This window comes from Chelonia mydas, chromosome 28, assembly GCF_015237465.2.
Source record: "Chelonia mydas isolate rCheMyd1 chromosome 28, rCheMyd1.pri.v2, whole genome shotgun sequence".
In the NCBI taxonomy this organism is placed as follows: domain Eukaryota; kingdom Metazoa; phylum Chordata; order Testudines; family Cheloniidae; genus Chelonia; species Chelonia mydas.
In genome coordinates, this window is record NC_051268.2 from 5,550,188 (window position 1) to 5,576,459 (window position 26,272).

At 50.5% G+C, this 26,272-nt stretch overlaps 2 protein-coding genes and 3 non-coding genes across 15 annotated transcripts in view; 1 reads left to right on the forward strand and 4 right to left on the reverse strand.

The window, feature by feature from the left end:
• The window catches only part of LOC102943236 (zinc finger protein 883), a 2,438,435-nt gene that overhangs the window by 2,120,736 nt on the left and 291,427 nt on the right, over nt 1–26,272 (forward strand). The gene's annotated exons all lie outside the window — the stretch shown is intronic.
• The window catches only part of LOC119564595 (zinc finger protein 883), a 1,467,279-nt gene that overhangs the window by 1,238,536 nt on the left and 202,471 nt on the right, over nt 1–26,272 (reverse strand). The window lies entirely within an intron of this gene.
• Nucleotides 7,680–7,751, reverse strand: TRNAE-CUC. Its single transcript has one exon. It is a non-coding gene; the product is annotated as a tRNA-Glu (tRNA).
• Nucleotides 15,009–15,081, reverse strand: TRNAM-CAU. The gene has a single exon. It is a non-coding gene; the product is annotated as a tRNA-Met (tRNA).
• Nucleotides 17,788–17,859, reverse strand: TRNAA-CGC. Its single transcript has one exon. It is a non-coding gene; the product is annotated as a tRNA-Ala (tRNA).

The window sequence follows — 26,272 nt, forward strand, 5'->3', positions numbered from 1 at the left end:
GCGGGCCTTTTCCAAACTGACATTGGCCCAAATTCTGCCTCAATTCAGCTGGATTGGGAGACGTCTGTGTCAAAGGAGTGTTGACACCTGATTTGCCCAGAGACCTCAGGGGAGGGGTGGTAAGATATAGGATAAGTAGGAATTGACAACAATGAGGTTAAATATAAAGGTGAAAGACCCTCACCCTGCAGGTCAACAAGCCTGTTCTGTTCATTCCCTCCAATGCATCTGGCACTGGTCACTCTCAGGTAGCACACTGGGCTTGATGGACCCTTGGTCTGACCCAGTCTATGACCAGTCTTGCGTTCTTATGTTCTGTAAGCCCTCTACGGCCTTGTCTACATGGGCAAGTTTCTGCACAGGAAAGCAGCTTTCTGCGGTGTAACTCCCGAGGTGCACACACAGATTTCCTGATGCATGATAGAAAGGGGCCATGACAGGGACACACTGCAGTGCAGGGTCAAAGTGAAGGAGCTGTGGCCCGCCTACCACAAGGTGCAGGAGGCAAACGGCTGCTCCATATTGGGGGCTAACTAACCCCAGCATCACAGCAAGAATCTACCTAGCCCCTGGAGAAAAAATATAAATGAGAGTCAAAGACACCCCCACATGGCCTGTCTCATCCCCAATCTCAACACCTGGAAGATTGTCTGGAAGACTCAGAATTTGAACTGCGGAGATTGGTCCCAGGCTGAGAGGGAATTCAGTCTGTGTATTAAGAACTCAACATTGCCTGGAGCAACCAGTGAGTGAGAAAAGCTGTTTGATCCAATTCTTGCTTAGTATATTCAAATTAGAGTTCAGACTGAGAGTCTGTTTCCATTTGTTATGTAACCACTTTTGACCTCTGTGACCAACACTTATACTGAGTTAAAATCTAACTTTCTGTACTTAATAAACTTATTTTAATATTTTATACTTACTCCTGAGTTTGTCCAAAGTGCTTGGGAAAGTTGCTCACATGACAAAGGCTGGTGCGTGTCCCCTTTATATTTGATGAAGTGGCGAACTAATTAATGAGCTTACAGTTTTCAAGAGAAGGCCGTGAGCCGTGTAAGATGGTACATTTCTGAGGTGCAAGGCTGAAAGCTGGGGAGATATGCTGGTGTCTCTGTATAATAGAGGAGTGGCTTATAGAGCATTCATGCAACTTAGTTGGGTGCTTTGCTGCATGTTGTTGGCCAAATGATCATAGAATCCTAGGATATCAGGGTTGGAAGGGACCTCAGGAGGTATCTAGTCCAACCCCCTGCAAAGAGGAGGACCAATCCCCAACCAAATCATCCCAGCCAGGGCTTTGTTAAGCCTGACCTTAAAAACTTCTAAGGAAGGAGATTCCACCACCTCCCTAGGTAACGCATTCCAGTGTTTCACCACCCTCCTAGTGAAAAAGCTTTTCCTAATATCCAACCTAAATCTCCCCCACTGCAACTTGACCATTACTCCTTGTCCTGTCATCTGCTATCACTGAGAATAGTCTAGATCTATCCTCTTTGGATCCACCTTTCAGGTAGTTAAAAGCAGCTATCAAATCCCCCCTCATTCTTCTCTTCCGTAGACTAAACAATCCCAGTTCCCTCAGCCTCTCCTCATAAGTCATGTGTTCCAGACCCCTAATCATTTTTGTTGCCCTTCGCTGGACTCTCTCCAATTTCTTCACATCCTTCTTGTAGTGTGGGGCCCAAAACTGGACACAGTACTCCAGATGAGGCCTCACCAATGTCGAATAGAGGGGAACGATCACGTCCCTCGATCTGCTGGCAATGCCCCTACTTATACAGCCCAAAATGCCATTGGCCTTCTTGGCAACAAGGGCACACTGTTGACTCATCTCCAGCTTCTCGTCCACTGTCACCCCTAGGTCCTTCTCTGCAGAACTGCTGCCGAGCCATTCGGTCCCTAGTCTGTAGTGGTGCCTGGGATTCTTCCGTCCTAAGTGCAGGACTCTGCACTTGTCCTTGTTGAACCTCATCAGATTTCTTTTGGCCCAATCCTCCAATTTGTCTAGGGCCCTCTGTATCCTATCCCTACCCTCCAGCGTATCTACCTCTCCTCCCAGTTTAGTGTCATCCGCAAACTTGCTGAGGGTGCAATCCACACCATCCTCCAGATCATTTATGACGATATTGAACAAAACCGGCCCCAGGACCGACCCTTGGGGCACTCCACTTGATACCGGCTGCCAACTAGACATGGAGCCATTGATCACTACCCGTTGAGCCCGACAATCTAGCCAACTTTCTACCCACCTTGTAGTGCATCCATCCAGCTCATACTTCTTTAACTTGCTGACAAGAATACTGTGGGAGACCGTGTCAAAAGCTTTGCTAAAGTCAAGGAAGAACACATCTACTGCTTTCCCTTCATCCACAGAACCAGTTATCTCATCATAAAAGGCAATTAGATTAGTCAGGCATGACTTTCCCTTGGTGAATCCATGCTGACTGTTCCTGATCACTTTCCTCTCCTCTAAGTGCTTCAGAATTGATTCCTTGAGGACCTGCTCCATGATTTTTCCGGGGACTGAGGTGAGGCTGACTGGCCTGTAGTTCCCAGGATCCTCCTCCTTCCCTTTTTTAAAGATTGGCACTACATTAGCCTGTTTCCAGTCGTCCAGGACTTCCTCCGATCGCCATGAGTTTTCAAAGATAATGGCCAATGGCTCTGCAATCACAGCCGCCAATTCCTTTAGCACTCTCGGATGCAACGCATCCGGCCCCATGGACTTGTGCTCATCCAGCTTTTCTAAATAGTCCCGAACCACTTCTTTCTCCACAGAGGGCTGGCCACCTCCTCCCCATGCTGTGCTGCCCAGTGCAGTAGTCTGGGAGCTGACCTCGTGAAGACAGAGGCAAAAAAAGCATTGAGTACATTAGCTTTTTCCACATCCTCTGTCACTAGGTTGCCTCCCTCATTCAGGAAGGGGCCCACACTTTCCTTAGCTTTCTTCTTGTTGCCAGCATACCTGAAGAAACCCTTCTTGTTACTCTTAACATCTCTCGCTAGCTACAACTCCAGGTGTGATTTAGCCTTTTTGATTTCATTCCTACATGCCCGAGCAATATTTTTATACTCATCCCTGGTCATTTGTCCAATTTTCCACCTCTTGTAAGCCTCTTTTTTGTATTTAAGATCAGCAAGGATTTCACTGTTAAGCCAAGCTGGTCGCCTGCCATATTTACTATTCTTTCTACACGTCGGGATGGTTTGTCCCTGTAACCACAATAAGGATTCTGTAAAATACAGCCAGCTCTCCTGGACTCCTTTCCCCCTCATGTTATTCTCCCAGGGGATCCTGCCCATCACTTCCCTGAGGGAGTCAAAGTCTGCTTTTCTGAAGTCCAGAGTCCGTATTCTGCTGCTTTCCTTTCCTCCTTGTGTCAGGATCCTGAACTCGACCATCTCATGGTCACTGCCTCCCAGGTTCCCATCCACTTTTGCTTCCCCTACTAATTCTTCCCGGTTTGTGAGCAGCAGGTCAAGAAGAGCTCCGCCCCTAGTTGGTTCCTCCAGCACTTGCACCAGGAAATTGTCCCCTACCGTTTCCAAAAACTTCCTGGATTGTCTGTGCACCGCTGTATTGCTCTCCCAGCAGATATCAGGATGATTGAAGTCGCCCATGAGAACCAGGGCGTGCGATCTAGTAGCTTCTGCGAGTTGCCAGAAGAAAGCCTCGTCCACCTCATCCCCCTGGTCCGGTGGTCTATAGGAGACTCCCACCACGACATCACCCTTGTTGCTCACGCTTCTAAACTTAATCCAGAGACTCTCAGGTTTTTCTGCAGTTTCGTATCGGAGCTCTGAGCAGTCATACTGCTCCCTTACATACAGTGCAACTCCCCCACCTTTTCTGGCCTCCCTGTCCTTCCTGAACAGTTTATATCCATCCATGACAGTACTCCAGTCATGTGAGTTATCCCACCAAGTCTCTGTTATTCCAATCACATCCTAATTCCTTGACTTTGCCAGGACTTCCAGTTCTCCCTGCTTGTTTCCCAGGCTTCGTGCATTTATGTATAGGCACTTGAGATAACCCGCTGATCGCCCCTCTTTCTCAGTATGAGGCAGGAGCCCTCCTCTCTCACGCACTCCTGCTCGTGCTTCCTCCCGGTATCCCACTTCCCCACTTACCTCAGGGCTTTGGTCTCCTTCCCCTGGTGAACCTAGTTTAAAGCCCTCCTCACTAGGTTAGCCAGCCTGCTTGCGAAGATGCTCTTCCCTCTCTTCGTTAGGTGGAGCCCGTCTCTGCCTAGCACTCCTCCTTCTTGGAACACTATCCCATGGTCAAAGAATCCAAAGCCTTCTCTCCGACACCACCTGCGTAGCCATTTGTTGACTTCCACGATTCGACGGTCTCTACCCTGGCCTTTTCCTTCCACGGGGAGGATGGACGAGAACACCACTTGCACCTCAAACTCCTTTATCCTTCTTCCCAGGTCCTCGTAGTCCGCAGTGATCCACTCAAGGTCATTCTTGGCAGTATCATTGGTGCCCACGTGGAGAAGCAGGAAGGCGTAGCGATCCGAGGGCTGGATGAGTCTCGGCAGTCTCTCCATCGCATCGTGAATCTTAGCTCCTGGCAAGCAGCAGACTTCTCGGTTTTCCCGGTTGGGATGGCAGATAGATGACTCAGTCCCCCTGAGGAGAGAGTCCCCGACCACCACCACCCGCCTCCTTCTCTTGGGAGCGGTGGTCGTGGAACCCCCAACCCTAGGACAGTGCATCTCATGCCTTCCAATTGGCGCAGTCTCCTTCTGCTCCCTTCCCTCAGACGTATCATCTGGTCCACTCTCCGCATTAGTACCTGTGGAGAGAACATGAAAACGGTTACTTACCTGTACCGGCGTTGCTGGTACATGGACGTTCCCCTTTTTTCTTCTGGAAGTCACATGATGCCAAATTTCTTCACCGTCCTCCTGTCCCCGATGTGCAGCCTGCTCTGAATCTGTGATTCTATGATTCTGCGATTCTCTGTGTGCTGTGTGGGTTTGTGTGGGGGTCTGATTTTTGTTAATGCCTGCATGGGCCTGTGCAGTGTGTGATTTTCTCTTTCTCTCTGTGTGTTTCTCTCTCTGTTTGTATCTTCATGTGTAAATTCACTGGAATGTTTAAAAAGATCCACAGCTTTGCCTATTTTCACCAGGAATTTTTCTCAATCAACAAATTCTCACTTGTTCCCTACCTAAGTGTTCACTCTTGGATGGCATCAGATTAACCTATGAAATTCTCACCTGAAACCTCACCTGCTTTTCAGGGATTCTTCCTTAGACTCAGAGGATCAAGAGCTGGAAAATTCACCTAATTCAGTTTAAAGGCAAAACTTCACTGAGAGTTGACATTCCAAGCCCTTCTTTACAAAATGAGAAAAAGAGCCAGGGGAAGCACTTCTTTTTGGTTCACAGAATAAAGTGTTTGTCATTTAAGGGTTTGTTTCCCATATTTTAAAACCACAAGGAGTCTTCGTAAACACCCAGTCTGACCTCCTGTCTAGCACGGGCCCGAAACCTGCCCCCGAAGAATTCCTTTTCAACTAGAACAGATCCATTTAAAAAAAAATAGATCCACTTTTGATTTGAAAATTTCCAGGAATGGAGAATCCACCAGGACTCTGGGTAAGATTTTCAATGGTTAATTGCCTTCCCTGTCAGAAAGGAGGCCTTCTTTCCAATCTGAATGTGTCTAGCTTCACTTCCAGCCATTGGCTCACATTATACATTTGTCTGTTAGGTTGAGGATCCTGTTAGTAAGTATTGTTCCCCATGTAGGTACTTAGGGAGTGAGATCGTCATCCCCTAAACCTTTTCTGAGCTCTTTGTGACTATCACAGCAAGGCGGGGTTTTTAAGCCTTTCATCCTTCTCATGGCTCTTCTTTCTCCTCTCAAATGTTTCATCCTCCTTCTTGAACTGGGGACCTCAGAACTGGATGAAGTGGGCACAACAAATACAGAGGTAAAATGACCTAGCTGAGATCCCGCTGTTGCTGTATACGTGGCTGACATTGCTTGTTCCTAGATGTACACACTTCCATTTAGCCTTAGCCGCAGGAAATAGTCATCAGCACCACCTCAGCTTTCTGTTCTGAGATTTACTTCTCAGTCCCTAGATGTCAAAATATCTCCTTAGGATCCTAGATGGCTGTCCTCCGCCGGCTGGATCAGATGTTCCTGCTTCCTCTCAGAAATCTCCAGATGATCCGTGTTCTCCAGAGCTTACCCTCCCAGACAGGACTGAACAACCTTAGCTTAGAACTAGACCACCCGTGACCTCAACTAGGTGCCCTGAATGCACCACTTTTGAATTCCCTCCAACTTCTATCATAGAAATGCAAAGCAGTTGGTGTTGTAATGTTACAGGAGAGGTTGAAATGAGGCTATTTCTCAGGTAGAAGGCAATGATTGTGTCAGGAAGGGGATTTGAACGCCCACCTCCATATGGAGCCCAGAACACAAATGATGGAAAGACGCAGCCTTGAGTTTGACACGTTAGACCACTCGGCCAGCCTGTCACTGTTAGTCAAGCCACTTATCAATCTCAGTTTTCTTTAACTTGTTGTGAACTTTCCAGGGAGGCGGAGATGGCAGATCTCTTTCAACTTCTAGAGACTTTCTAAAGCACAGCCGATTTTTATATGTCGTTTCCCTGCTCCCTTTTTAAGGGAATAAAAGATGGTTGCTACCATTCTGAGAAAGTAATGTTGAACCTCAAACTCCTGCATGGTGGGCCAGATGGCCAAGCAACCAGCACCCACAACTTCTACCACCTTTTGTTTTCAAAATAGCTCAGCCCTCAGTGTGTTGAGCCTTTCTGAAAATCTGGCCAAAATGTTTATTGCCCAAATGGGAGCTGAGTTCACCTGAAAATCTGGCTCTAGGGGTGGGGGTGAGACCTTCTGAAAATTCTGGCCCATGTGTCTGGAAGCTCGAAGAACCTTCTGAACTTTTATCGTGTGCTAGAACCTGATGAGAAAACCTTCCTTCTGTCGAACTCAGCAGAGATTTTCTCATTGACTTACAATCACAATGTTTCATCTTGATCCCAGATTTAGGTATCAACAAAATGCATTGATTGTATTTTTTCATGCAGTGTGAAACAAACACCCCTAGTTGGGCAGAGGGATAGAAGTAGGTCTGCCACTAAACCACATTGCCTTTCATCAGTAGCTACCTGAGCAAGGTAGTAACCAGTGGCCAACAGGTGAAAGGCCCATCGTCTATGCTTAGAACACGACAGCAGGTAGACCTCAGGAATGGAAGAGGCTAATGGTCAGTTTTGCCGAGATGGTTACTTCCAAAGACTGGTATATAGAGCGGGATGAAAGTTTTTTGCGTGAATATTTTATTTGGTGAAATAATTTGGTTGACCCAAAATGATTTTTTGGTTTGTTTCAGCAAGAAAACTGACATCTTGGGTCAACCTGAGTGTCTATTACTGTTGTTATAACATTGGTTAGGCTAGCTAGCAAGGGGGAACAAGAATTTGCACCTATTTGTGGACATCAAGGTGCACAGTGGAAACATGTCCACATTCTGCTCCTAGTCAGTGGGAAGCTTTGATTTTGATATGGTCTCCAAAGCCCTTGCCAAGATCACGTAGAAGATGGGGGAGTCAGGGAAAAACCGTCAATTTGTTAAAATTGCAAGTGAAGAATAAATTAAGGTGTTTTGATATAAAGTCACTTTTCCCTGACTGGGAATTGAACCCAGGCCGTGGCGGTGAGAGCGCCAAATCCTAACCACTAGACCACCAGGGAGAGGATGGGGCTGTTGTTCTTCTCAGCTGTGCTGCACTTCCTTAGGCTATTTTCTGTCCAATTTCTGAAGCTGCTCCTTTGTCCATTCCCTGAGCGGCTAAGAGCAGAGCGGGCAGGAACCCCTGTGCTCAGGGTCACAACCTGAGCCCAACCCAAGCCACTGAAACAAACTCAAATGATGCGTCAGCTTCCTCCACTAGGATCACAGAGCAACAGAGAGAAAACCCAGGAGGAACAATCCTCCTCTGCCTTCATTGACCCCATTGCAACCCTCTCAGCAGCCGACCTGGGCCTTCTTCTGGGAAGGACATTGAGCTGATAGGAACTTTGGCATAGAGAGCAAGGGAGGGAGTTTGCTCCCCCTCATTGTGACCTGATTGCATTCTGACTCCATGTAACGGGGCTCTGAGCTTTGCCACCTTCTGAATTCTGTGTCCTCAACAACCAGCCAAAGTGCTGAACCCCCTGGACCCTTCTGCTGGGAGCATGGGGATTGCACAGGAGCTGCAAGCCCTTTTTACCTCTCCTTCTCCTCCTCCGCTTCCCCGGACTTTCCCCACCAATGGTTTCACCAGACTCTGGAGGAATCTAAGTCCCTGCAGGTTTCCCTCACCCACCTTGTAAGGCAAACAGTGATTCCCTTCTCTGACACTCCTAGGGCCACATTTTCTTTGAGGAGCTTCTCCCCAGGGGGTCTGATGTCCTGCAAAAATGCAAAATCACTTACCGTGGAATTCTCTCCCCAGAACATCTGAGACAATATTGACTGAAACAACTGAACTAACTGTGATCATCTGCCCTTCCTTCAGTTACTTTGGGTTCTGCTGTTGTTCACCATTTCTGAGTGGAGATTTTAAATCACGGCTGTTTCTTTATTAGCATGTCATGGGCTATTATCAGCAGGAGGAAAAATCACTTTTTGTAGTGGTAATCAGGGTGCCCATTTCAAACAGTTCTTTGTGAGTTCAATCCTTGAGGGGGCCATTTAGGCATCTGGGGCAAAAACTGGGGATTGGTCCTGCCTTGAGCAGTGGATTGGACTAGATGACCTCCTGAGGTCCCTTCCAACTCTGTGATTCTGTGAAAGGACATGTCAGAGGGCAGGGGACTTGACAAAGCCCTGGCTGGGATGATTTAGTTGGGGTTGGTCCTGCTTTGAGCAGGGGGTTGGGCTAGATGACCTCCTGAGGTCCCTTCCAACCCTGATCTTCTATGATTTTAAGGCAACCCCCATCTTTTCATGGACTCTGTATATATATCTTCCTGCGGTATTTTCCACTCCATGCATGTGATGAAGTGGGTTTTAGCCCACGAAAGATTACACCCAAATAAATTTGTTAGTCTCCAAGGTGCCACAAGTCCTCCTCATTGTTTTTGCTGATACAGACTAACACGGCTACCACTCTGAAAGGAAATCAGTGTTATTTCAAAGGAAATGTGATGTTGTCTGTTAAAAGGCTGGCTTCAAAATTTCCATTTGTTATCTTCTCAATCCTCACACCCCGACCCTGCCTAGACAGGAAAGGAGGGGAAATGTGATCATCAGTCAATAGAGATTTCTGACATGAAAAGGGGACATGAGGCTGTTTGCAGTTAGCTCAAAAGAAATGAAAGAGGGGGAAACTCCTGTCTTGGAGCTAAATCTGCAGGACAAAAGGTTGGGATTCTTCGAGGCTCATATTTGTTATGTAGCTGGCAATCTCCAAACTTATGGTCTATTCCTTCCCTCAAAATTCAGGGTAATCCCCACCTTCAGACCCTAAAGTTTCATGAAAGGAAAAAATAATGAGGAAGAAAGCTTGATAAAGGACTTGGAGTGAATGAAAAGACAAAGAATCAGAAGCAAAAGAAGACACTGTTTCTGCCCGATGACCCGGAGGCCTTTCATGCCTGAGGCGAATGTGGTAATAACCTACACTGCAAAAACCAGTCATGGCGAGCTTTTGGCCTGTTTAGTGGAGCTTTCTCAGTAGCCACTGCGTCAGCTATTTCAGCGTTTCTCTTTGAAGAACAGGAACACAAAGAACACCAATGGCTTCTTTTTGACCTCAAATATCCATCAGAAATGCTACGATAGCTCCTCCAGTTTCCCCTTCTCACCAGGAGACAAAACACAGGAAAGCTCCAAACCAAGAAAGCTCACTTTCACTTCACTTTCCCATGGGCATTTCCCTGCCAGCTCCCTGGCACAGCAAGACACAAGAAATGCAGGAAAATAAAGCTGAGTGAAGGAAACCTGCAGGTACTTCGATCCCTCCAGCGTCAGAGGAAACCATTTGTGGGGAAGGGTCCGGCTTACCCAGGAGGACAAAGAGATGAAACATGGACTCGCCGATGCTGTGCAAAACATCACGATCCCAGAGCCCATGTGACGCGAGGGTCAGCACTTTGGCTGCTTCCTGCCTGCGCAGAGGTGACAAACTGGGGGAAGCCAAAGCTGGGAAACCTGATTATAGACACTGAGTCAGAATGCTATCTGCTCACGTCAAGTGGAAGCAAATCCCCTCCCTGGCTTTCTATGCCAAAATTATAATCAGCGGAGTGGTTTTCCTGGACAAGCCACTAGGTAGGCGGAAGAAGAAGCGGAGAGGGATGCGGTGGGGTAAATGAAAGCAGAGGAGGATTGTTCCTCTTTTGTGTTGCTCTTGGGATTCTGATGGACTATGTATCTATCTATCTAGGCAACAGTATTTGCTGTTGTTTCAGGTGGGGCACTCAGTGTGTAACGTTTTTCTGACAATCTGTGTCTCGAAAATTCTAGCCAATATGCCTGGAAGTTCCAAGAACCATCAAATTATGAAGGAATTCGAGGTCCTTTTTTATATCGCCATTTATCAGTAGTTATTATTTGTAGAGCAAAGATTAATCTTTCGTTTTTTTAGATCCAGCTCTACGCTCATTCTTGTTGCTATTTGCCATGTATCTATAGCTATCTAGCTATAAAGGCAACCGGTTTTTGCTCTTGTTTCTTTGTATTTCTACACTGCAACTTTACAGCCCAAGCCGCATGACCCTGATTAATGTGACATGGGCCAGCCGTGGGTGATTCATTGCACTGTAGACGTATCCTAAGGTTATGTCTGCACAGCGATTAAAACACCCAGGGCACCTGTCTCAGAGCCAGGGGCAGCTGACTCAGGCTTCTGGGGCTGGGGCTGCAGGGCTATAAAATGAGAGTGGAGACAGATGGGCTTGAGCGCAACCTCTGAGACCCCACGGGGGGTGAGGGTTTCCGAACCCAGACTTCAGCATGAACACTAGTATCTGCACCCCACATTTGGGCCCCACAGCTTGAGCTCCAGGAGCCCACGTCAGGTGACCCAGGCCAGCCCTGCTGCCATCTTTATCCCGGGAGAGAGGGACTCTACGGGGACGTCTCCATTGCAATGTCAGCCCAGGGGTGGCAGGCTGTGCTCAAAGCAGCACCCTGGAAGCCCCATAGTCACCACTCTCATAGAATTAAGGTATGATTTGTACAAAGTCGGCCTGGTGAGCTATCATTGTAAAAGTCGTGATCTGTTGAAGGCTAATACCTGGGTGGATGGTGTGTGCTAGCCTGGTCTGGGAAGTGGTGGAGTTTTGCTCTGGGTGCGTTACTGAAATATGTGATGAGGCTGGGAAATGGCCACCACCAGCCTTTCCGGTGAGACGCTGGAGAAGCCAGACTTGCTGCTGGCCCAGTAAAGGTATCCACGCTCCCAAGGACTCTCCCAGGAACCGTGTACAATGCGGACTCCTCCGAGACAGCCCGGAGACAATGGACACTGCTTGACTAACATCAAAGCAGAGGAACTTCCTAGCAAGTTGGAAGAAAATATGAAAGATGGGAAGAGACATCATGACTTGGCCTCTCTCCCCCACAACTCAACATCTGGCAACACTTCTGGAGGACAAAGACTGAACTGAAATAATTCAGAGATCAGAAGAGAATAATAATAATCCATTCAAATCAAAGTCCCCAAACAGACTAGTATTGGTTTCTCAGCAGAAAACTTTCTATTTGGGGATTTTGTTTTCCCACTCAGACCTTGCCAAGGGAAGCAGAGAGAAAATCTTTGAGTTGCCTCCGCCAGAACAGCTTGGCCTAGACACGCTAGCTGTGGGTCACTGTCGTGGCCTTGCTGAGGACAGGGGCATTTTAATAATTTGGGGAGGTCTCAGGGTGTTTGGGGGAGATTATGAGGCTGTTACCTTTTGAGATAAAAGCTAAGAAATACAGAATGAGACAATTCTTTCATACATCTGGGCTTTAGACATATTTCATTTAAAGCAGGGGGTCTAACATGCTGTGAGAAAGTGGAAACTTTGGAAGCTCAAATAATTCAGTTTTTTCTATGTCTTGTGCGTGTGTAGATGGCACAACACGTTAATTTATAAGCACATCGTTCTTAACTTCGTTAAATATTATGTGGTGTATTAACTCTATCAAGGGGGTTGTCCAATACAATGACTTTTCCATGCGTTGCCCAAAACATATTTTTAATATTATTTAAATGCACCGAACTCCTTGAACATAAAGTTGTTTATTTCATTCCTGTGAAGTGTGTTGGTAGCTCAGTTAATTGAGTTTATTGTCACTCTGTGTGTGTGTGTGTGAGGTACAACACAATAATTTAGTGATGCTGAAAACGTTCCCTTCTCCCTCCGGAACTGCCTTGGAATCACCTTCCCTTTGTAGATTAATCTACTCCTGTGTCTGTATGAGGAAAATATGGTTTCTATGAAAAAAACTCATTGTTTATTTAAAAGGACTGACACCAAACGGCCACACTATGGGGATACAACACCATGAATAAGAACAGGAGGACTTGTGGCACCTTAGAGACTAACAAATTTATTGGAGCATAAGCTTTCGTGAGCTACAGCTCACTTCATCGGATGCATGCAGTGGAAAATACAGTGGGGAGATTTATATACACAGAGAACATGAAACAATGGGGGTTACCCTCCACACTGTAACCAGAGTGATCAGGTAAGGTGAGCTATTACCAGGAGGAGAGCTGGGTGGGGTGGGGGAAACCTTTTGTAGTGATCATTGGAATTAATTTGCAAACTGGATAGAGTTAACTTAGGCTTGACTAGAGACTGGGAGTGGATGGGTCATTACACAAAGTAAAACTATTTCCTCCTGTTTATTTCCCGCCCCCACTGTTCTCACATGTTCTTGTCAACTGCTGGCAATGGCCGACCTTGATTACCACTGGAAATCCGAGAAAAAAGACGAGAGCAGAGTGGTTTCTAGACACCCTCCCATCCATCTAACACACACACACAGACTTTTCTAAGGCATTAACTTTTCCGTCTCCTTTATGATTCTTTAATGCATCTGGAAATACCAATTCCTAGAGGCCCCTTTCACAGAGCAAACAACCACAGAGCAATGAGAAAGCTGGGGGCTGCCAGGTTGTTGAGGGCAAGTCTTGAAAGGGATGCACAAACAATCCAGCTGCATCCCCGGCAGCCAGATGTGGGGATTAGCTGCCACAGCTGTGGCTGCTGCTCTGAGGGGAGCGGTATAAACTATCTGCCTGTGGATGCAGCCCACCAGCTGGTTCTCCTGGGGCAGATGGTGAGTGGTTGGGCAGGGATGCTGCACCGGCTGGGGTCTGGAATATGAACAGGGGTCTAAGGAACCTGCCTTCAGAGGGGGTGGAGGATGCGGAGGCCGTGGAGTCTCAGCATCTCAGTCATCAGGAGTCCAAGCTGCTGGGCGGTGAGCTTGTGGGCAATGGCCCAACTGGATTGTTTGTGCATCCCTTTCGCCACGTCCCTTGTGATCCACCAGGGCTTGCAGCACCATGGAAGAGTACCCCTTGCGGTTTATGTGCTGGCCGCCCCGCTGTTCCGGGGCCAAGAGAGGGATATGCGTTATGTCTATCGCCCCGCCGCAGTCAGGGAACCCCAGCGCATTAAAGCCATCCACAATGGTCTGCACATTTCCCAAAGTCACGACCCTTGATAGCAGCTGGTCAATGATTGTGTTGGCTACTTGGATCACAGCAGCCCCCACAGTAGATTTCCCCACTCCAAACTGATTCCCGACTGATCGGTAGCTGTCGGGCGTTGCAAGCTTCCGCAGGGCTATGGCCACTCCCTTCCCAACTGTGAGGGCGGCTCTCATTTTGGTGTCTTTGCGCTTCAGGGCAGGGGGCAGCAAGCCGCAAAGCTCCATGAAAGTGGCCCTTACGCATACAAAAGTTTCTCAGCCACTGGGAATCATCCCACACCTGCAACACGATGCGGCCCCAGCAGTCTGTGCTTGTTTCCTGGGCCCCGAATCGGCGTGCCACTGCACGAACCTGGCCCAGCGCCACCGTGATCTCCCAATTGCCACATGCCGTGCCCTCTTTGTCCATGTCCTCATCAGTATAGTAATCGCGCCGTCGTTGCTTCCTCGCCCCGTTTTGCAGGGACTGCACATACTGCTGGATAACGCGAGAGGTATTTACAATGGTCAGAACTGCAGCGGAGATCTGAGCGGGCTCCATGGCGCCTGCACGGGTAATCCTGGAAAACGGGCGCGAAATGTAGGAGAGCAGAGTGGCAGGGGAAGAGGTGCTGTTTGGTTCGTGGTAGCCGAACAAAGGCGGGAAATGGTTGTCTTCTGTGGCTTTCACGGAGGCGGGAGCCCAGGACAGACAACCCGGAGAAGCGCGGAAGCGTGGCACCGGCCGGAGAGCAGAGTTGGCGGCGGAAGCATTCGAAGAGGAAGAGGAAGAGTAGACAGTAGAGATTACATCGGAAGGGGAGAGGAAATGAGAGGCGGATTCATAGTTGCAGGAGAGGAAGCGGTGCGCCGTCTGCTGAAAGCAGGATGGCATCTGCATGCCAAAAAGGCGTGAAACGATTGTCCGCCAGAGCTTCCCGATGACACGCACCAGAAACACCCGCAAGAATGGTTTTGCCCCATCGTGCACTGGGAGAGTTACCCAGAATTCCTATGGGCGGCGGGGATTGCGGGAACTGTGGGATAGCGACCCACGGTGCACCGCTCCGACGTTCGATGCTAGCCTCGGTACTCTGGACGCACTCTGCCGAATTCACGCGCTTTAGTGGGGACACCGAAGCCTGAATGTCTAAAACAGCTCCCGAAATTTCGAATCGAATAATTTTGAACTAATTTCGTACTGTAGACGTCCCCTTAGAAAAGTCTCTGGGTGTGTGTTAGACGGATGGGGAGGTGTCTAGAAACCACTCAGCTCTAGTCCCTTTTCCATGATTTCCTTTAGGAAATCTGAAGCAGGGAGCAAGAAGCGTTGCCCTCTCTGAGGCTTGAACTCAGGACCTTCAGATTATGAGACTGACGCGCTGCCCGCTGCGCTAAGAAGGCTGGAAGAGCTTTAGGCTCAGTGCTTATAGGACCCTCCTCCAGCAGTGAGGGAGTCTGGCGTGTGCTGGAAGAAGCGGGGAGCTCTGGTGCCCACAGACCTGTCCTGGCAGCTTTCTCCGCAGCAAAGAAATCAATTCTCCCTGCCCCTGAGCAACCCACCCGGAGCTAATGCCAGCATGGGTGGGGGGTCCCAAGCTTTGCACCAACGTCCCCATTTTAGACCTTCCTCTCATGGCACTTTCCATGGGAATGAGGACAAGCAAGCTGGGGAAGCTACATGGGGTGATAGAAACCAGGGCTGCAGGGAAGGCTTGAACTCACAACCCCAGCAATATTGCCCTTTGCACTAACCACTTGCACCCCTGCAGGGGCTCCATTGGACAGCGTGGGGAAGTCGGCCGTGATCGGTCTCTGTGGTTCGCACCTTTGCCTGGCAATTGAAAGGCTGCCGGTTCAAACCTCACTCAAGATGTGGCTTTCCAGTAATGAGACTCCAGTCCATTTTAACAGGAAGAAAATCTCCTCTATTCTCGTCTAGCCCCATTTGACTCCTTCGGCCTGTCTTCTTCCTCCCCCATCAGTCCCTTTCCTTCCCCATTGGGGCCATGCAGAGGGGAGCCCCAGGCAGTCTCTGTCCCCGAGAGTCTGTATCCCATAAGGGGAGGGAGGGGTCGCCGTAAAGCATTGATAATGGGTGGGGGAGAGGTGTGCATGGTTAGGGGGAGAAAGGCTGGAGAACTGACAGTGGGGCCCAGAGAGATTCCCCCACAGACTGGGGAGATCCCCGGCTGCCCACCATCACCCAGCTGTGGGAAGGACAACTTGGGATTGCTTGGGGAAGCCACCTTTAAAAACACGAGTGTACCATGCTAGTTACATTGTCATAAGACCAAAGCCTCCTCAAACCCAGTGTCACAATCACTGGGACGACTTTGCCCTGATATTTTACCGGCCGCAGCCACAAAGCGAGTCAAATTACGGCTCCCGTTCGGCGTCAAGGCCCACAGACGAACTCGGAGGCTTTTCCCTCCTCAGGCTCTGCCGTCATTTCATGGCTGGCCTGTTCCGAGATTCGTCGCTGGGCAAAGCAACGTCAGGCCCTGAACCTGGGCGAGCCCAGAGCAGAGGCTGGGTTCATTTGGCCTTCCAAAACCCAACACGCCGAAACGTGGATTAGCACCCATGCTCCTCCAGCCGCAGGGACGGCGCCTTCTCTGGGCCCGGGGTGCCCATGCTCCAGCTACATAAGAGCACGGGGGCCTGGCTCCACCAAAGTCTGGGGCCCGGTGTCTCTCCCAGCCCCACCTGCTGCCCCCGGGCCATTTAAAAGGGGCCAGGGACCCCCACCGCCGTCACCGGCAGCACAAGGGGGCTGAGGCGGCTTCCTGCCCACCCTCGCTCCGCGTGGCATGCCGGTCTCCGAAGCGGCTGGCGGGTCCCTGCAGCCCCGGGGGTGGGGGGATCTCCACACGCTGCCCCCGCCCCGAGGGCCGACTCGGCCATCTGTGGCAAGGGGAGCTGCTGGGGTGGTGTCTGTGGGCAGCGGTGGGCAGAGACCCCCCCACCTAGGGGCTGCTGCCAGAGGGGGGTGTGGGTCGCTTTTGGGAGATGCCCGAGGTCAGAGCTGCACCCCTCACTCTCTCCCGCACCCCAAGGCCCAGCCCAGATCCCAACCCCCTGCACCCAAACTCCCTCCCAGAGTCCGCCCCCCTGCACTCCCTCCTGCACCCTATCCCCATGCCCCAGCCCAGAGCCCACACCCCACACCCAAACTTCCTCCCAGAGCCTGCGCCCGCACCCCCCCCCGCACCCCAAACCCCGACCCCAACCCAGACCCCGCACCCAAACTTCCTCCCACAGGCCTCCCCCCACACCTGCTCTCCACCCCAACCCTCTTCCCCAGCCCAGAGCCCACCCCCTGCACCCAAACTCCCTCCCAGAGCCCGACCTGCACCCTCTCCTGCACCCCAACCCCCTCCCCCAGCCCAGAGCCCGCACCTGAACTCCCTCCCAGAACCTGGCCATCCCACCCATTCCTGCACCCAATGCCCTGCCCCAGCCAAGACCCCACACCTGCACCCAAACTGCCTCCCAGAGCCTGCACCCCTCACCCCCTCCTGCACCCCAACCCCCTGCCCCAGCCCAGACCCCGCACCCTGCATTCCCTCCTGCACCCCAACCCCCTGCCGCAACCCACAGCCCACACCCAAACTCTCTCCCAGAGCCCAACCCCTCTCCCTCTCCCTCCCACACCCAAACTCCCTCCCAGAGCCTGTACCCCTCACCCTCTCCCACACCCTAACCCCCTGCCCTAGCGTAGAGCCCACACCACACACCCAATTCCCTCCCAGAGCCTGCCCCACACCCCCTTCTGCACCCCAACCCCCTGCCCCAGCCCAGACCCCGCACCCTGCATTCCCTCCTGCACCCCAACCCCCTGCCGCAACCCACAGCCCACACCCAAACTCCCTCCCAGAGCCCAGCCCCTCTCCCTCTCCCTCCCACACCCAAACTCCCTCCCAGAGCCTTAGGCCATTGTCCCAAGCAGCCCATTGGGTGGGAATCTTAAAAGTACCAAGGTGACTTAGGAGCAGAAACCCCCACAGACCTTCCATGCAATGGGCACCTGCCCCGCACTGAGCAGGACTGAAACTCCTGCAGGGAGACTGCTGGGTCTGAGCAAAGCAGCAGGGTGAAAAGAGAACTTGGAGATGCTGGGGATCGAACCCAGGACCTCATACATGCGAAGCATGCGCTCTACCACTGAGCTACATCCCCAGATAGGGGCTGTTTGGGGTGGGTTACACTCACAGCCCTCCTGTTTCCAGAGCCTCCAGGGGCCTAACGGCAGCATGGGGGACACATTCCCTGCTCTGAGGGCCAAACCCTCTGTCCTGGAGGTTGCTGGTTCGTAGGGGTCACTTTGCAGCAGGGCCAGTTTCTCTAGGTGGGGCAGAGAGAGGGCCTGCCCTGGACTCAGGGTGCAGAGATACACTCGGCCCTCTCCCCGGCATTGACTGGCTGGAGCTGCCACCCCCTGCTGAAAGGGAACGGCGCTGGGGGGCGCTGTGAGTCGCTCAACACCTCACCCCGGTGGAAGAAGTGGAGGGGGGGGCTCCAGGTGTTTCTCGGATCTGCTATTTCCACCTGCCTGTAAAGTCCAGCTTTCCCCAGCACATTCACTGCAGTGCACTCGGGTCACTGTTTCCATGGCTGACAGCAAAGAATCGCTCCCCGTTTCCCTTCTCTCTGCAGCGTGATTAGCCTGTGTCGGTGGTTAGTGAGGTGGATCGAGTTGTCGATGGTTATTCATTCCCCGCCTGGACAATTCACACAGCCCCTTTCCTGCTCAAATCCCCAGCACCTCACTGATCCCGGTAGCAGGGGTTGGGTTTTCCCTGAGGCCCTGAGATTCTCAGGGTCCTTTTTTCCCTCCACCGGGAGTGAACTCAGCTTTTCCCCCATCCCAGACTTTCCATGAAATAACAACAGCAGCATAAAGAAAGCGGGGAGGGAACATCTCCTGGCCAGGGCTGGAGGTGCCCAGGGCCCCCTGCTTCTCCATTGTTTCCATCGCAGACGAGGAGGGTTCCTTGGAATTTGACACCCTGCTTTGTACAAGGGACAGACAAAGATCTTGATGTTTCTGTGTCTGCGCAAAGAAAATTGTCCTTCTGTGTGAAAGAGAGGCAGGAAATGGCCCCACGGGGGGACAATATCCTCACGATTAAGAGCAAAGGACTCAGGCTGAGAACTGATTTAACTCCACTCATCTCATTTAACTCCACTCATTAAGAAATTGTCTTCCAGGGAGAGATTGCAAACTTGTGACAGTAATCCAGACTCAGGGGGTTCGGGCTGCTCTAACTCTTGGAAAAAACATGAACTTGATTCCAAGAAGGGAGAGAGAAGAAGCCTCAAGCTGCCTTTGGTCCAAGGCTGGCGTCTCCTGGACAGTGGGAAACATCCCTCACTGCTGCCAGGGGATAGGTGGCAACTGGTGACGTCCCAGGGCTGGGATGAAAGGGGAATGTTGCCTGGACTTTATCACACACGCCCCATCCTGCTTCTCAGAGCCCACAGGAGAGAATCTAGAGAGGGGCGAGCCATTTCTCAACTGCATTCTCAGGAGAAGTCGGTAGCTGTCCCTGAACAGACACCCAGGAGAGTAACCACGGCGGTTCTGCAGAGACATCTGGTTGCCAGAGGATCCAGCTAGGTTAAGCAGTGCTGGGGGATCTGCAGTTTTTGCAGTGGGGAGGAGTCTCGAGGTCACACGTTGCGGGTAAGGTGGGGCATTAGGGACTCCAGGATGTGAGGCTGGTTAAAATGGAACTGCACAAAAAACCTCCCCCTTTGCTCCCTTCTTTGGCCTGTCCCCGTTTCATGAAAATCTCCATCTCTACCCCGGCTTTCAGAAACCCCCTCTCTCCCTTGGGTATTTTCACGGTTTCTTCCCTTTTTCATGGTCTTTTACAAATATTTTTTGCTATCGAAATGATCTAGTACATTTAAAATGAGAAAAACAATCAAGCAACACATCTGCATCTCCTGCACCAGGCATGGTGTCATGTCTGACTTTTTCTCCCGAAAAGTCCAGGCAGGCAGTGTCACCCCTACATTTACTGCACACCAGGCCCAGAACTGAGCTTCACTGGCAGCAGCGAGGGGGGACGGGTGGGACGGAGCTGTCTGGGGATTATTTGAATCTATTTTTCGGAGGATGAAATCAATGCAGCTTCCACTTCTCCGTCTCTCCCCAGGAAATAACGTGTCTGTGCAAGGCACCCAAACCTTTTCACAAGACGAAGCCAAATGAAACGGCCACACGATGGCATCAGAACCTAAGACATGAGAAGCCATGTTCTTGTTCAACGTGCATTGAAGCTAAAAAGGGAGGTGTTTTCTCTTTGACTCCTAGGCACCCCCCCCCCCCACTCTAATCCACTCGACACCCCTTTCCTCCCACAGCCAGGAATGGAACCCAGGAGTAATGACTATTAGCCCCCCTACTCTAGCCCCCTAGACCCTTCTCCCTGGGACAAAGGAGAAGCTCTGCGATCCTGTACTGTCCCTTTGCCTCCCTGCTTGTGCGGCACTTGAAACCCAATGGGGTTTCCTTGGGCAGTTTTGAATCTTGCTCCCAGGCAGGGTGTAATTTTAGGTGCAGGTTACAAACAGCGCAATGAACCAGCCAGAAGGGGCAGCAGGTATCAGTGTAGGAGCTATTGAAATAATCTTAGCAACGTACGTCAGGGAAACAGTTATTAATGACGACAGGTTTCAGAGTAGCAGCCGTGTTAGTCTGTATCTGCAAAAAGGAAAGGAGGACATGTGGCACCTTAGAGACTAACCAATTTATTTGAGCGTAAGCTTTCGTGAGCTACAGCTCACTTCATCGGATGCATTCTGTATCTCACGAAAGCTTATGCTCATATAAATTTGTTAGTCTCTAAGGTGCCACAAGTCCTCCTGTTCTTTTTTGTTAGTTATTAGAGAAGTGTCAATAAAGGGTCAGAATGGGGTCGTGTCAGTGTCACAGTAGAGGGCTCTGTGATGGTTTTCAATTTGTCATCCTAACCTAGCCACCACCTAGCACATGTCTGAACCTCTTCTTCTCTTACCATTGCTCGTTATCAGAGAAGGGGAGAGAGAGAGTGAGCCATAGAAACAGAGACCTAGTGACTGAAGCAAACATTTCTTTGCTCTTTGCTTGGCTCTGTCAGTTATTTGGGTACAAACTCACCCCCCACCCACTGTCTCTGCTGGGCTCCATGGGCAGGAAGAGCTCAGCTGTCAATGGGACTTGGGGAGCTTGGGACATTACTGTGGCTTAACAGTGAAATCCTTGCTGATCTTCAATACAAAAAAGAAGCTTACAAGAAGCGGAAGATTGGACAAATGACGAGGGATGAGTATAGAAATATTGCTTGGGCATGCAGGAGTGAAATCAGGAAGGCCAAATCACACCTGGAGTTGCAGGTAGCAAGAGATGTTAAGAGTAACAAGAAGGGTTTCTTCAGGTATGTTGGCAACAAGAAGAAAGCCAAGGAAAGTGTGGGCCCCTTACTGAATGAGGGAGGCAACCTAGTGACAGAGGATGTGGAAAAAGCTAATGTACTCAATGCTTTTTTTGCCTCTGTCTTCACGAACAAGGTCAGCTCCCAGACTGCTGGGACAGCCTGGGCTGGGCAGATGCTCGGAGCACAACACCGGAGGCCTATACTGCCTCCCTCCTCAGCAGAAAACAATCAGTCCCTGCCCCGCCCCGGGACAGCAGCCTGGAGCTAAGGGCAGTGCCGAGTGGGGGTTTCCTGGGGTGAGCAGGCACCTGGGGGTGTTCCTAGCAGAGCAGTTGGAACTGAATTGGGGAACCAGCTTTTAATAACAGGCAGCTCAAGTTCAGACTAATTTTGTTACAATTTTCTTTATAATATAAAAGAATTCTAAAGTAACTGGGCAGCAATTCCTGGAATTCTCTTCTCCTCGTGTTCCCTGCCACAGAAAGAAATGGCTTTTTGACTTTTCGTGATGTGGGAGTCCGTTTCCTTCATTGTTCAGAATCAATGTGGACAGAAGAAGCCTGTTGTCTTTCATTGCTTAGGTTCTGCTGCCATTGTGTGGCCATTTCCTTCCCCTCCTTTCTGTCCAAAGCGCAGATCAGACATCTTTCTTCTTTCCTTCCTGAACAGCCCCCTTCCTTGGGAACCCTTTGCTGGGATCTGGATGGAGATCAGCCGTTTCTGAGGATTAATTTAACATCGTACTTGGTGTTGCTTCATAGATTTTACAGGCGGACTAGATCACTGCGTACATCTGCTCTGACCTGATCATAACGTAAAAAGAACAGGAGGACTTGTGGCACCTCTAAGATGGGGGGGGGGCAGCGAAGAAGCGTCTTGCCTGGGGTGCCATTTGGTCTAGGGGAGCCCCTGTCAGGGAGAGCAGGCGTTAGTTTCCCATGTCTATTTTCAGGCTGTAATCTGTGGGCGCCCTGCTCTGTGGGAGGGATCCCAGGAGCCCAGACTCAGGGCTGGAGCAGGCCCCTGAGTTAGGGGGTGGCTGCATGGTTTACAGCGCTCTGATGTCTGAGACCATCTGTCCCTCCCAAAGCCTCAGATCTGCGTCCCCAGAAGGCTCCTGCACCGCCTCCGCTCCTTTCACATTCTCGAGAAAGGAGCAGCATCGAGGGTTAGGGATGAGCCATAGGGCACTAGGTGGGTGGCAGAGGCTTCAGGAGCCCAGCGTGTTTGCCCATCTGGGGCATTTTGGCTGAGAGCTCAGGGACACATTGTGAGGCAGAATCCCAGGCATCTACATGAAAGGAGCAAAAGGACATAAGGACGTAAGAACGGCCTTACTGGGTCAGACCAAAGGTCCATCTAGCCCAGTGTCCTGTCTTCCCACAGTGGCCAGTGCCAGGTGCTTCAGAGGGAATGAACAGAACAGGTCATCAACAAGTGATCCATCCCCTGTCACCCATTCCCAGCTCCTGGCAAATAAACGCAAGGGACACCATCCCTATCCAACCTGGCTAATAGCCATTAATGGGCCTAATCTCCATGAATTTATCTAGTTCTTTTTTTGAACCCTCTTATAACCTTGGCCTTCACAACTTCCTCTGGCAAGGAGTTCCACAGGATGACGCTGCGTTGTGTGAAAAAATACTTCCTTTTGTTTGTTTTAAATGTGCTGCCTATTAATTGAATTTTGTGACCCCAAGTTCTTGTGTGATGAGAAGGAATACATAACACTTCCTTATTTACTTTCTCCTCACCAGTCATGATTTTATAGACCTCTATCCTATCCCCGCTTCGTCGTCTCTTTTCCAAGCTGAAAAGTCCCAGTCTGATTAATCTCTCCTCATACGGCAGACGCTCCAGACCCCTCATCATTTTTGCTGGCCTTTTCTGATCCTTTTCCAATTCCAATGTATCTTTTTTGAGATGGGGCAACCACACCGGCAGGCACTATTCAAGATGTGGGCGTATCATGGATTTATAGATAGGCAATATGGTATTTTCTGTCTTATTATCTCTCCCTTTCTTAACGATTCCCAATATTGCATTTGCTGTTTTGACGGCTGCTGCACCTTGAGTGGATGTTTTCAGAGAACTATCCACAGTGACTCTAAGATCTCTCTCTTGAGAGGAAAAGGCTATTTTAGGCCTTGTCATTTTATACGGATAGTTGGGATGATGTTTTCCAATGTTCATTACTTTGCATTTACCAACATTGAATTTCCTCTGCCATTTTGTTGCCCTTTCACCCAGTTTTGTGAGATCTTTTTGTTACCCTTCGCAGTCTGCTTTGGACTTAACTCACCTGAGTAGTTTTGGATCATCTGCAAATTTCGCCACCTCACTGTTTACCCCTTTTTCCAGATCATTTATGAATATGTTGAATAGGATTGGTCCCAGTACTGACCCCTGGGGGACCACCACTAGTTACCCCTCTCCATTCTGAAAACTGACCATTTATTCCTACCTTTTAACCAGTTCTTGATCCACGAGAGGACCTTCCCTCTTATCCCATGACAGTGTAATCAAGCACAATGAGGTTTCCTTCGGAGGGGGAGTAAATTGAGAATATATCAGGAGGTTGTACAGATTTCTTGTCCTTGTGAAAAAGTGTGTCTGAAAAATCAATGGTTTCAGAGTAGCAGCCGGGTTAGTCTGTGTTCGCAAAAAGAACAGGAGGACTTTGTTAGTCTCTACGGTGCCACAAGTCCTCCTTTTCTTTTTGAAAAATCAGTCTTTGTTGTGAGTAGGATTTGAACCGGTGCTGAGAAATCCCACTGGATTTTTAGCCCCAGGCCTTAACTACGCAGCCATCACAGTTGTTCGCAAATGAATGCACCGATTTTAGATAAACTGATAAATAAGCACAATTCCCAGACTTGAAGTCACCTGAAATTCAAAGAGTAAACCCAGCACCCAAAGCAGGGGGGGAATATAGGGCTTTTTCTCTTTACTTAGCCACATGCTATAGCTCAGAGAGCTCTTTTAAAGGTCTCCCCTCCCACAAGCTGGGAAAGGGGAAGGGTTCTCAGGTTCTAGCTTGATTTGAAGGAGGATCACTGGACCCTAGAACCATTCACTGCCCTTTCCTAGAGAAACCTGGGACACACAGAACAGGGCTGCGATCAATGCTTCCTGGAGCCAAGAACTGCGCCCCTGGCATAGCAGCAGTATTGGGCAGCTGGAAATCTCACAAAAGGAGCTGAAGCCTTGGTGGCTCAGAAATAGATCTCCTAAGTGCCGCATGGGAGGTCTAGGTTTGTTTTCTGGACAATAGCGGTCTGAGTTTTATTGCCTCAAAATTTCAGTCGAAAAATTCAGCCCCAACCTGTGTGTGGCGGGGAGCTCGATGGCGGTTTCTTTGGGTTTGCTTTAGTTTCTTCTCTTATTCTCATTTTGAAAGCCCTTGAGCCTTTTGATGGGGGAAATGTTTGTCCAAGGCCAAGGAAAAGTAGGAAATGTTAAAAACCTGAATTGGAGGGAGGGGGTCTCTGTGGGCCAGGGCAGGGGTGGAGACTTTCATGGGGAGGGGGTAAAGGAATAAATTAGAGGCTTTTGCCGGAACACGGGGGGATGTTTTGCAGTTTAATTTTTCCAAAGGGAAACCTCCCCACGTTCTCTGTGCTGCTGCCCAGCTCAGACCCCACTGACACCCCTGTGATGAAGCGGGAATTTTCGGAACCTTTTGCACGCATATTGTGTATACCTCAGTTTCCCCTATTTGTTGCACGATTATCTAGGTCAGAGGTCCAAAATGTGGGGTGCATCCCACCAGGTGGAATGGAGGAACATTCCGGGGAATGCCAGTGGGGTCCTGGGGAGGGAGCACCGCCCAGCTCCACTCCTGGCCCCAACCCTCGCTGCTGGCCCTGGTTGCCAGCCCTGCTCCCAGGGCTCCACTCCCAGCCCTACAGCTGGGTCTCTGCTGCCACTCTCAGCCCCCACCCCAAGCTGTGGACCCTGCCTCAGCCCCCTTACCCCTGTCCATGTCCCTTCCTCCGTAGCTGTGGACCCACTCCCAGCCACGGCTCGGGTGGGGGGCATGGACAAGGGGATAAGAGGGGGCGTGACCCTCAAAAGTTTTGGGACCACTGATCTAGGTGGTGAGACAAGGGTGTTTAATCTTTGCAGAGACCCCTAAAGGGCAGGTGTGACTGCTGCCTAGGTGCTTGGGCCCAGACAAGGGCCACAAATTCTGAATCCTAGCAACAGATGGCCGGGGCGTACCCGCTGCAAGGAGCCAGCTGGCTGGGATGAGTTGGAGACCACAGAAAGAGGTGGCGGCCAGGTGACCAGTTTGCCCGGGAAACAGAATGAAGGACAGAAGAGGGGCAAAAGGGTGTGGCTGTTGGAAGCAAGGAGTCTGCTGTTTTGGGGACGTGAGGGGAGAGCCCAGGCTCTGAGTTCTGGGTCTCCCCAAGATGGACTTTGCTGAATCTTCCTTTCTCCTGTGCTAACACAGAACTTTCCCATGCTTTATTCCCGACCACTACTAAACCCTTCTGTTTTACAACACTGGCTGAGGGTCACTGGTGATTGTGGAAGTTGGGGGTGCGTGACTTCCCTTTGCGGGGTGTAAGGCTTTGCCTGGGGTCCTAATGAGATGACTCACTACAGGAAACTCCTGGTGTGTAACACGGGTGCTGAAAGGTCCAAGGAGGCTTCCCCTAGTGAGACCGTGCCCTGCGGGGTGTCACACTGACGAGGGTCCTGCCTGGGCTTGATTCAGAGCTGCTCCAGGGCACTGACCCTGTGTGCCCAGGAGAGCCCCCACCATGTGGCCTACAGGCTCCACTCTGGCAAAGCTCCCTGTAAATCAGAGACAAACTCCCCACTTCTCCCAACTAATCTCCCCCTGCATAGAAGCCAGAAGAACGCCTGCCTAGCTGGGTCTCCTGACAGCCACGGCTCTCCAAGGAGCTGGCCACGTTGTTCCCCTAGGTCCCTGTGCAGGGGCAGTTGTCACTTCTGACCTCATGAGTACAGCAGTGACTATCCCTACCTGTGATATGGGGGACTAGGGCTTAATTTCCTGATGAGAAAGCTGGGATTTTGACACCAAGTGTATGTCCAATTAAAAACCCACAACTGGTCCAGGCCAGCTGACCCGGGCTTGCCAGGCTTGGAGTACAGGGGCTTGCTCAGGCTGGAGCAGGACCACTGGGATCCTC